The sequence below is a fragment of the Megascapheus bottae genome, chromosome 14, assembly GCF_031878675.1.
Source record: "Megascapheus bottae isolate mThoBot1 chromosome 14, mThoBot2.hap1, whole genome shotgun sequence".
Taxonomy (NCBI): Eukaryota; Metazoa; Chordata; class Mammalia; order Rodentia; family Geomyidae; genus Megascapheus; species Megascapheus bottae.
The window spans coordinates 25,533,496-25,541,957 of NC_143522.1; the positions used below are offsets into that span (position 1 = coordinate 25,533,496).

General features: G+C 55.1%; 1 protein-coding gene across 1 annotated transcript in view; it reads right to left on the reverse strand.

Annotated features, from left to right (window-relative positions):
- The window catches only part of Asb2 (ankyrin repeat and SOCS box containing 2), a 36,010-nt gene extending 28,283 nt beyond the window's left edge, over positions 1 to 7,727 (reverse strand). Inside the window, exon 1 of the mRNA XM_090344747.1 lies at positions 7,424 to 7,727. The gene's annotated coding sequence lies outside the window, so the exon portion shown is untranslated. The remainder of the gene's footprint in view (positions 1 to 7,423) is intronic.
- Positions 7,728 to 8,462: the final 735 nt, after the last annotated feature.

Below are 8,462 nucleotides of genomic sequence, written 5' to 3' on the forward strand. Positions count from 1 at the left end.
AGAACAGTGAAGAAAATAATACCTTGCTCCCATCCCTTGCTCTATTATTTGAATACTTGATGCTTGGAGCTCAGGCAGCCAAAATGATTACCCATGAGGTCCTCATCAGAATCACTAGAACCAGTGCTGAGCTGGGCCCCTCTTGGCCTGCTTGGGCACAGGAGGCAGATGTGGACCACCTAGACCAGGGAGAAATCTCAGCCTGAATGAGTTCGATCCCCTACACTGAGGAAAACAAAGACCGAAGAGCTTTGTGGCTGAAGCAGCAGCCAAACACATCATGACATAGAGTTCCTAACCTGGAAGCATATTGAGAATGGGACAAGATGGGGCCCCGCCACTGAGCAATGAGCCTAACGCCCCCAGCATGGGTCTCCAGCCCTGCAATACCATTGTGTCTACCCAGGCGAGGGGACAGGCCTGTGTCATTCTGTTTGTTGTGGGAAGAGCCTAGATTGCAACGGAGAGACAAATCCCCCCTCCCTGCCTCAAGTTTTCCATCTGTGAATAGGCAGGATGGAAGCCAGGCACCAGTGGCTTATGTCTGCAATCCGAGCAACCCAGGAGGCTAAGATCTGAGGATCATAATTCGAAGCCAGCCTGGACAGAAAAGTCCATGAAACACGTATCTCCAATTAATCACCAAACAAGCCAGAAGTGGAACTGTGAATCAAGGGTTAGAACACTAGTCTTATATAGAAAACCTCAAGGATAGTGCCAGGCCCTGAGTTCAAGACCCAGTTCTAGCACAAAAAAAGGTATGGGCAGAAACAGGATGAATGAGAGTCTGTCTTCTGACCCCAGCTGGGGCACTGGCCTAGCCAGGCAGGCCTGACTCCTACTCCCTCCCTCCCTTCCTTTCCTGGCCCTGGCACCTCCAGCCTCTGCTGAGCCAGGTTTGTCTTCAGTAGAGCAGGAATTGGCTCTGCGCAGTAATAGCAGTCCCTAAGAATCTCCCAAACCAGGATGCAACGTCACCCGCCACCTGGAAAGGTATCAGGCCACGAAACACTACCCAGAAGTATCTGGCCTAGCATTATGGTCCCTATTTCCTCAATGCCAGGAAATAAAGCAGAGGAAGACTATTGGACTGAGAGTCAGAGACCTAATCTCCAAGCCAAAGCTAGAGTACTGTGTGACCTCGGCTGAGTATCTAAGCCTCTCTGAGCCTTAGTTTTCTCACTGTGAAAGGAAGATTGGAGGCCAGCAGATCTCCAAGCATTCTTTCAATACCACAGAATCAGTAAGACATCAGGGAGACATCTGGTTTAAGCTCTGGGCTCTTGTGTCTAAGGACCCCCTGCCGTCTCAGTATGTGCCCCCATTTGCTCACAGGGGAATGAAGGGGCAGGGGAGGGTGCTGGAGCTCGGGGCCGGTTGCAGTTCTGCATTCTCCTAGCTGTGGACGACCCACTTCCTCTCTCTGGGCCTCAGTTCCTTCTCTGTAAAAGGGGAAGAGGAGACGTGACCTCCTGGAAGGGAGGCATCTGTGTTGGGCCATGGCCTCGTCTGCCACAAAGGCTGGTCTGCAGCCCCTCCCAGGCCACGTCCTTTCCAGGCACTGAGACCTCCCTGCAGAGCCTCTGCCTGGCACACAGCCACCCCTGTTGCCACCGCCTCACCTCTGTCCATCACAGGCTTCCTGGCTTCTGGTATCGAGGGCCCAGCCTCGCCTAGCCTGTGCGGGCCCTGGCTCCACCAGCGCCAAAACACGTACAACAGAATCAAAAGGCACTCGGTGCTTTCACATACTGGCAGCACTGACGGAGGAGGTGGTTGGGTCACAGATGCCAGGCTTAGGCTTGCCTGAGGACCTACAGTGGGAACTTTGGGGTCTGAAGGCCCCAGCCTAGACCCAGGCCTTTGGTAGCAACTGCCAGCCACTGGTCCGCATGAGTCCTGGGCATACATGGAATGGCTTAGTCTGGGATCCAGGCCAGCTGCCAAACTCAGCCTGATGGGGGTCAAAACAGGCCTTTCCCAGGGCCAGCGGAGGGGCCAGCGAGCCAGGCCACTGGAGGGTGTTCTGAGCCCAGCAAATTTGATACAGGAGCTTGGGCCCCTCTTTGCCACCCCAATGTCAGCTCCAGGGAAGGCCCCCTCCCAGGTTATCACTGCCTTTGGGGGGTGACTCGAGTTAGCACCTGGCCCAGGCAGTGCATGGCCTATGCTCCTGAGGTGAAGCCTCAGTCTTGAACCTGTGAAATGGGTGAAGCAGAAGTGAGGTGAGGATTAAAACCCAGTCCTGTAGCAAGCAGGAATCTTTTCCTGCCCTACAGACCCAGGCTTGTGGAAGGGGAGGTGGTCACCCCAGTGTGTTCCATCACAGAGCATGGCAGCGGGACGTGCCTGAAGGGCAGGGGCCTAGGGCAAGGGTATGGACACAGCTTGGGTTTGGAGATGGAATCAGGCTTCTCAGCCTGCTCTGTAGCCATCCTCACTGCCTGCAATGGCTTCACCTTTCTGAAGAGTCCAGAAACTTCTAAAGAGCAGGACTGTGTCACATCCATGGCATAATCTGGGGTGTTTAATAAGTGTAGCATAGAATGACTGAGGCTTCACTGTGGCACAGGGGAGACTGGGCCAGGGCCTCATGGATCCGGCCCAGCCCTGCCACCTGCTGGCCGAGTGAGGCAGAGCAACTTGCTCACGGGAGACCTCCCTGCAAGCTGTGAAATGAAGACACCAGGGTGTAGCTGTGATTGTGTTATCACCTGACATGAGGTGACAGGCCATTCTGATGAATGGTACCCGGTACCAGTCCATGGTTTGTGGTACACAATCCCAGGATACTGAGGTGCTGTGACCCCAGAAAGAGGGAGACACAGCCCCTACCCATTCCTGTGGAAAGGGCTTTCTGAGCCCCCTAGCTGAGCTGGTTTAAAATGAAGGAGGGGAAAGAGGGCTTCTGGGGACAGCTGTGAGCCAAGGCACAGGCCCAGGGTTGGGATAGAGCTGGGAAGGGGGTGCAGGGTGGGTTCTGCCCGCTCATTCCCAGGCTCCATCCCAGGCCCCACCCCCCACTTCCTGCCCAGAGTTCGCTGTCCCAGACCTCAGAAGGCCACACAGTGCTGTCCACAGCTCCCCCCATCCTTCCTTGATTCTCCTCACAAGGTGGCCCCTGCGGACCACAGGATCCTGTTTGCTCAGTTACGTTCTGGCCCGTGGGAAGTGAGCTGTGGTCATTTGGTCTGGCTGAGGGGGAGCAGGACTCCTGTGGGCAGAGCAAGCTGTCCTGCGCACTCCTCCCACCATGCGCCTTCCCTGCCCCCATCTGCTGCTGATTTTGCATTGGGAGCCAAATCAGCCTGTGTGACAGGGTCTTGTTTTTGTCCAACAGGGGAAACTGAGGATTGCCCAGGGAGGACTTGATGAAGGAGGAACTACAGGTACATCAGCTTCAGATTAGCCTTTCATCTCCAGTAACTTAGCTGGCCATCGGTTGGGTTTTAAGGTTGAAGACCTCTGCTAAGAGACTTCAGATATCCATATCTGAGACCTATCATTATAACTAATTTATTTCACGTTAGTGGTTAGGGCCGCATACAACACATGGAGTGTGTCACATGGAGTATATGTACACATGAATACATCTTCACATACAACACCTGTAATCATCTCAGCTCTATATCTCAGAGTTCTGTAGGTATGGACTCAACCACAAATCCAGACTTCCCAGGGGGGAAAAAGTGCCCCAGTAATTTCCAAATGCATACAGACTTCTTTCCTGTCGTCATACATAAACACAAGTATCCAGTATATATATATATATATATATATATATATATATATATATATATATATTTGCACTGCACCAACTTTGTAACGGGGCTCAGAAGTAAGGAGGGATCATCTGGAGTCCCCAGGGGGACATCTGGAGGTGATTTGCCATTTTGCAGAAGAGATTGGCACACCGATTTGGGTATCCAGGGAGCATCCTGGCACCTACGCTCACCCCACCCACAGTGGGATGACTGCATCTATGCACATACATGCATAGTAGCCTGCAACGTTTGAGAGTTTCCCAAATGTCACAGGACCCTTAGCCCTAGGCAATGCCACTTCTCAAGTGGCTGCTGGGGCTGCCTGGAATGGGGGAGAAGGAACTAAGGATTGCTGCTCCTGGGCCCACACTCAGCCCATTCTTGGCCAGCCCCTGGCTGCAGAGTCGCCTCCACCACTCACCCCCTGCCCCCCCATCCCCTGTCTCCAGAGATTCTAGGAAACAGGAAGTTCAGGGCTCAGCTGGAGACAGGGAAGGCTCCCTTCTCCTTCTGGGGTCACAATTCCCTGAAGTCTAAAGAGCACTGTGCAAACTGGCATCACTGGTGGCATCCTTGGCCCTTCCAGCAAGTGGAGGGGCGAGGCCCCTTGACTCTCCCTGTGGGCTGAGGGCAGTGGTGTGAACACAGTATACACAGCCCTACTGCTCAGCAGTGTCCACCTCTGGCCAAGGTGAGACAGGACCTAGGTGAGAAGGAAGGAGATGGAATCAGGAGGCAAAGTCCCTAAGATTGGATGAAACCTGCACCTGCTCTGTCCAAGCCTTAGGCTGGGGCCAGAGCTGATAAGCCTCTGGGATCCAGGCCTCAGAGCTGCGGGGAGTTCGGCCTCTTCATCTGGACTCTAAAGATCCTAAAAGACTTCTCCCAGTCCGCCTAGTTTCAGCCCAAACTAGCTCTGGGGTGCCAGAGTCTTGGACATCTCAGCTGGACCAGGGTACCGGATGTGACTTGGGAAATCTGCTCAGAGCTGGAGACTGTACCCTCTGAAGCTCAGAGATGGGGAGACGATGGCCCAAAGCCACCTCGTGAGATCTGAACATGTCCTCAGCTAACTCTGCCCCTGCTCCACAGAGCTGGTGGAAACGGAGTCTGGGTCTGGACTGGAGCGTTCCAGCCGACTCACGTCTCTGTAGATCTCTTAGGGTGTCTGGAACCCTCACAAAACTTATGTTGGGGAGGGGGTTCCATTTCTGGAAGCCACCTGGAAAACAGCTACAATGAGAATAAACTTGAGGAAAGAACAAAGGGAGAAATCCCCTCCCCCCTTGCCCCGTGCTAGGCCACAAACCTTCTGTTCAAGGGACACCCTAAGTTCCCGAGGCCCCAGCTGCTGAGAACAGCCTCTGCCAGCACCAGCCTCCTTCCCATCCGCCCCCAGCCCCGAGCTGCTGTGTTTGTAGCCCAGATCTCACCATCTCCCTGCCTCCCCGCTCTGCAGGGACTGCCCTGAGCCCTGGTCCTCCTGTCCTCCCTCTGCAGTGAGGCTCTGCCAAACACAGGGCTGGACACAGGATTCCAGGCCCCTGACCAGTTCCTGCCAGGGCTGTGTCATCCGGCTTGGGTGGCACTCATAGGTGGGCCTCTGATAGCAGCTGCCCCAGCTCAAGGGCTGCCCTGCCCAACCCTGCTCTGTCTCATGGGCCTTCCCTATGGTCCTGGGTAGCAGACCAGCAGGGGCTGTGGAAGCTGTAACTTCCATCCCCCCTCAACTGCATGGCTAGCTGGGAATCTTAACTAGACGGCATTCAAATCAGCCAGGACTCCTTCCTTTCTACACACTCCCTCTGCTGGGTCCATCTCCCCCACCACTGCCCTTACTTAAACCCTTTCCATCTCCCCTGCTCCCCTCTCTCATGCCTCTCCTTTGGACATTTCGGGTGCCACTGGCACCTGGCCCTTCTATGTTATTCCAGAAGAAAGAGCCAGGCAGGTTATGAAGCTACTTCACCACTGCCTCCCTCGACATATTCCTTTCAGCCCAAGCTCTTAACAATGGCATTCCTGAGCACTGATTGTTCCAGAAGACGGGCTGAGGAAGAGGACTAGAGACCCACACTTCCTGGCGATGGCGCCTCCTCCAGGCCGACCTTTGCAATGGGGGTAGAAGACCCCAGGCACCATGGTGTGCCTCCCTGGGGAAGCCTGCTTCAGGTCTAGCCTGGGATCCTCTGAGGGCAGCGGGGACACGTTGGCCAGGTGCTCATTACCAGTGCCCAGGCCCTGAGGAGCCACCTGAGGCTTTGGCTTTCAATATGGACCCTGACGCTTGGATTTGATTCTTGATTCCAATACATCATACAGGTCTAAACTCAAGCAAGATCCCCTGCCCCTCCTGGCCTCAGTTTCCAAATCCAGAAGATGGGGTAACTATCACCTCTAATGCATGAGAAGGGTCTGTGAGGGGAGTCGCCCAGTAAGTGCTCTGGGAGCACTGTATTGGCTGGGTAGCTCTTCAGGGTAGGTCACCAAGGTGAGGCACAGCAGGAGAGATGCCCACTCATGGCCACCATGCAAACCAAGTGACTGGCGCAGTCCCTGGGGGAACTTGAGGGCCAGGCCTGGCCAGCAGTGGGCGCTGTCCCCAATGTTTTGGAAGTGACTGGATTGTTGGCCACGGCTGCCCCATTGGGCTCTGCCCAGATGCCTGCCAGTAGAATCAGACCAGGGCTCGGGCTGGTGTCATCTTCCTGGGCCCCTTGGAACTCTCTGGAACCCTTGCCTCATGCAAAGGGCCTTTCCTGTAGGAAAGAGGGCTCTGCTGCTCTGGGCAGGGGCTCTGTCTGACCTGCCTCAGTCTCTCTGTCCTCGCTCAGTGTCCCTGCCTCCCCGTGGCCATCTACCCCTGGCTTCTTAAGGAGCCACCTGAAGTGACACCCACCTGCCTTGCCTCTGTCCAGACATCCAGGCTAGGGTCCGATTCCCTCTGGACCTAGAAAGAGCTGCCCCAGGGCTCCCCACTTGTCGGCCTCTGTCCCAGCTGCTCCTCTATCTGGAGATCCCTGGCCCCATCTGGTGGCATTCCTCCTGGCCTTTCCCAGGCCTTTGCTTCCTCCTGCCCCCCACCATTCCCCTAGTGTGTCTCGCGTGCACGTGCGTCTATGAGCTACTGTCCCATCTCTGTGCACGCGCCTGGCATGGGCTGCTTTCTTCTCTCTATTCCACAGCTTTGTTAAATCGCACACAGAGAGTGTTCCTCATCGTATTTCCTCCCGTAAACCTGAAGTAGCAGCAGCAGACCCCTGATTCTGAGCATGTGCAACCCGCAACATTTAACTGACTCCCCACAGAAATAGCTCTGCTCACCCCCAACTAAAGATTGCTGTTGACACTTATCCGTCCCGACAATATTTGAAGACATTGCCCTGGGCTTCTGGATCCAACAATAGCATCTCCCATAGCCCCATTCACCTTGCCTTTTTTAGACATGCCAGTGATATTCCAAGCCAAAAGAGCATCTCAGAAGAAGGGACGTGTGCATGCCCATCACCACCTCCAGACCCAACCCAAGAGTGCCCTGCCTGCTGCAAGAGAGAAGGGGGTTGGTTTTCCAGTGAGTTCTGCAAGCACGCATCTCAGGCAACCGAGCCAGCCCATCCCTCTACTGCAAAGTCGGTACAAGAAAGTCAAGCTGTGCATACCTGTAGGTGCCAGGGCAGGCTTCAAGGGGTAATAGGAGGATTTGCTTGAGAGGGTCTGAAATCAGAACGTGCTCCCTGTGTGCTCCCTCTGCCCTGGCTGTGAGCTTCTGCTCGCTGTGCCAGGCAGTTCTGAAACGCTCTCCTTTGAAGCACAGAGTTTATTTCGGGCCCACCGCATGACCACGATGGCAAGCCAAGCTATAAGATGCTGAGAAGCTCAAATTTCCTGTTTGAGGATTGCACTGAGGGATTGGTGCTCCCGCCTCCTCCTGGCCCTCTGGGTGCAGGGAGTGGGGCTCCAGCCTCCCAGACCATCTCCGAAGGGCTTTGGCCCTCACGTGATGTCATCATTTGTGATCCCTGACATGGAGCCCATATATGGCCATGTTTCTGGAACGACCCAGGAGGGAGTGAGAGAGGAGAGACACTCAGAGGCGGAGGCACGGAGGAATAGCAAAGGAGGGCAGAGATGAGGAGTTGGGAAAGAAAGTAAAGCACAGTGGGGAAAGAGAGGGCAAAGAAAAGACAGAGGGAAGAAGGAAGGCAGGACAGAGGACAGAGGGGCAAGAGAGAAGGAGATGGAAAAGAAAGAACTCAGTAGGATCCAAGCTCAGCAGTGCACACACAGCAGGTGCCAGGCCTCACCCCAGAGCAGCCAGGCCTCACCCCAGAGCAGACAGGCCTCACCCCAGAGCAGACAGGCTTCACCCCAGCGCAGCCAGCTTCACATCAGAGCAGACAGGCTTCACCCCAGAGCAGCCAGGCCTCACCCCAGAGCAGCCAGCTTCATATCAGAGCAGACAGACCTCACCCCAGCGCAGCCAGGCTTCACATCAGAGCAGACAGGCCTCACCCCAGAGCAGACAAGTATCCAGTGCTGGTTGGTGGGGAGGGGGGGGACTGGGGTACAAAAGAAAGGACACCAAACAATGTCGCATTGCATGGGTGAGGCCTGGGCTGGCCTCTAGGAGACCCAGGTAAAAGGAAGACCATCCAGGAGAGATGTGAAGGCAGCTCTGCACGCTCACCGTGGCCTCGG